Here is a 3,641-nt window from a genome sequence, read left to right as displayed (position 1 = left end):
AGGAAACCTATTTTCAAAGTAGTTACTTATGACTTTGTCGTGGCGTGGGGATTATGGCTTGTAAGATGCTTTGAACCACACTTATGGTACTTTTCGTAGATTCTAATGGCAAACCTGTCGCTACTTGTAAAATTCACAGCCCTCAGCCACCAATTGCAATCCGATATGAACATTTAAAGGAAAACACATTACGAGAATTGATAATCTTTTTCAGTCTAAAATCTTTTTTCAAGCAAGCAATTTTCAATGAATTTGTCAGTTCTTGCTTGTTCTTGAATGTCATTCCCTTATAAAAACCTGTTTCATTATCTCGAACATTATTAACACGTGAAGATTGTGAAGAACATGCATTGTTGCTGCCAACTATAGGTGTAGGAGGAAAGTTGCTCTCAAGGTTCGACCCTTCAGCTTGACCTTCACCTTCACCTATTCCAATTTCATCATCGAGATTATTCATGTCCGATCCACAGGATCAAATTCATCATTAAACATATATTTTTTTCCTTGGTCTGCATTATGATCCTCTTCGACGGGATTTTCTTCCACGTAGACTCTTAATATTTGTGGTTTCTATGTTCCTCCCAAATAAACTCAAACTAGATTGATCAGTTATTCTAAAAGGTAAAACGTTCTCATTATGAAAAAAATGGGGAATGTAACTTATGACAAGATGTTGCGATTTACAATTGTATCCAGACTTTTGCACGACTAAATTGAAGAATTCATCATACAAAATGTTTCTTTCGACATACATCCCTACTGAACCGACTCCTCGTTTTTTACTATCCTCCCAACGCCATATGAATCGATTTTTCTTCTCAACCCATCACTACGACAATAAATCCCTACAAATAATGACATTGTACCAAAGAAATTAAATTAAAAAATAATTAGTAATTATGAAGAAAATTTACATGCTTCAACATATGATTATTCTGTGGCGAGAAGTCATATGTTGCTACATATGACTGTTCTGTTGTAAATCACATATTGCAACATTTATATGTTTTATCATATGTTGCTACATATGACTATTCTGTGTCGAGATGTAAATCATATGTTGCTACATTTGACTGTTCTATTGTGAAAAATAAATCACATATGACAACATTTTTATGTTATATCATATGTTGCAACCTGTGACTATTCTGTGGCGAGATGTAAGTCATATGTTGCTACATATGACTGTTCTGTTGTGAAAAATAAATCATATGTGGCAACATTTTTTAGTTATATCATATGTAGAAACATAAGCCCATTCTGTGGCGAGATGTAAGTCATATGTTGCTACATATCACTGTTCTGTTGTGACAATAAATCACATGTGACAATATGTTTATATTATATCATATGTCGAAACATATGACTATTCTATGGCGAGATGTAAATCATATGTTTCTACATTTGACTGTTCAGTTTTGAAAAATAAATCACATGTGGCAACATTTTTATGTTATATCATATGTTGCCACATATGGTTTTTCTGTTGTGAAATGTAACTGATATGTTGCTACATATGACTATTATGTTGTGATTGAAATAACAATTATGTTGCTACATATGACTATAATATGTTGTAATAGTCAACTATTGCAACATACATAACAATATGTTGGAAACGCGAATGCAAATTATTGAAAAATTGCAGGTACCCAGATCAGATGATAATGAATTGATTTCAAATAACTATTAATTTTACTTATCAGAAACAATGGTGTATAACTAATCGCTTATGAAGTAATTCCAATTAAAACAAAATGAAATTTGGTCCACCAGTTACATATTAGGTAAATCTTAATCAAGAAGAAGAAAGCACAAGCACTAGCAGTGAAGACCCACAATGTACGAAAATGATAATTAGAAGAAAATCAAGAGAGAGGGAATAAAGACAAACAAGCAAGCAAAGACGAGAGCAGAAGAAGAAGAAGAAAAAGAAGAAGAAGAAGAAGAAGAAGAAGAAGAAGAGGACGAATACTACGGCTGGAGGCGGGGGAAACACTTTTATTTCCTCTTTTAGCTCGATATTTCCCACCAAAATTGGTTAAATTAGGTTTGGTTTAGTCAATTTACCCTTTTACCCCTCAGTTAATTCCCAACAAAAGTTGGTTAAATTAGGTATTGTGAAATTACCATTTTACCCTTCATTTAATTCAGTGGACCAAACTGTCAACTTATAAACTTGAGGGAAACTCCATAATCCCTAATCATTAATTACATAATTGTCACATACACCATACTTAAGACTTATGTCACCACCCATTTATTATGAAACCTTATTGTCACCATTTTTAAATAATCCTAGTTCATCATTTCAATTAAAGAGAAGAATAGTTCGTTCTATTGAATAACATAAAAAGGAAGAGAAGTTACACTATTCTTAGCGGTATCATGAAGAGTGAATAAAAGTAAAAAGTTAAACTCATTTGGATAATTTATACTCTACCCATATTTTATCCATATTTTTATGGGTCAAATATTGATATCAACCCATATTTTAACGATGTGATATCACTCACCTAACCCATTAAAATATGGACGGGTTGGACAGGTCACCAAAATATGGAATCATTTTGCCGGCACTATACCTCATAAACAATAGTGGACGGAGAGAGTACAATCCAACCTGGAAAAGTAGAATCTCAATCAAGTGAAAAAGAAAATAGAAAACTTGGCTAAATGTTACTGCCAATTGTTTATCACTTCTGAGTTATAAATTCAATACTCCCTCATATTAAAAAAGAATGACCTCCTTTCATTTTAATCTATTTTTAAAAAATGACATTTTTCCTTTTTTTGGGGTAACATTTTAATTTCAAATTACTGCATGGCTTGTTTAAAGCTACAAGATTAAAGGACAATTTTGTACATTTGACAGAAATTTTATTTAGAATTATAAGATTCAAAAGTATCCTTTATTTTCTAAAACTCCGTGTCACATTAAATTAGCTCATTCTTTTTTAAACGGAAAATGTAATATTTTCTGAAAAATTATTGTAACGACCTGTTTAGTCGTTTTGAGCAGCAGAATTTATTTCTGGAAAAACTGTGTGAGTCGACGGAACCCACGACGGACCGTCATGGGCACGACGGGCCGTCGAGGGTGTCTCGTTCCAAAAGACTTAGACTTCTGAAATTTGGGTACTGAAATCGACTCTCTGAACTTGGCGACGAAGTGCAGGACGGACCGTCGTAGGCACGACGGGCCGTCACAGACTCCTTAAACAAATTGAGTCCATGACGAACCTGCATGACGGACCGTCGCAGGCACGACGGGCCGTCACAGGCTGCGTAATCCCAGGCTGGGTCGGATTTCTGCTTAGTAATTTAAGGGTCGTTTTGGACTATTCCTACTTTAATTATAAAGTTACTGGATTAGTGTTAATAAGTCTAATTACTTGGGGGTTAAAAGAGGTAACCTTGAGTTAATTAGTGGGATATTATTGCCATCTTTATACTTAATTATATGTTAATTAGGGTAAAAGAAAGAGGGTTTGAATAAGAAAAAGAAAAAGAACAGAGAGAGGAAGAATAACGAACGAGTAGAGAGAGGGAGAAACGAACGAGGGGAAAAAACAAATCTTTGGGAAACTTGCTTGCTTGATCACGAATCTTCGGTGGAGGTAGGTTATGGTTTATGCTAT

Source organism: Solanum pennellii, chromosome 10 (assembly GCF_001406875.1).
Source record: "Solanum pennellii chromosome 10, SPENNV200".
Taxonomy (NCBI): domain Eukaryota; kingdom Viridiplantae; phylum Streptophyta; class Magnoliopsida; order Solanales; family Solanaceae; genus Solanum; species Solanum pennellii.
Note: the sequence above shows the minus strand (reverse complement) of the source record.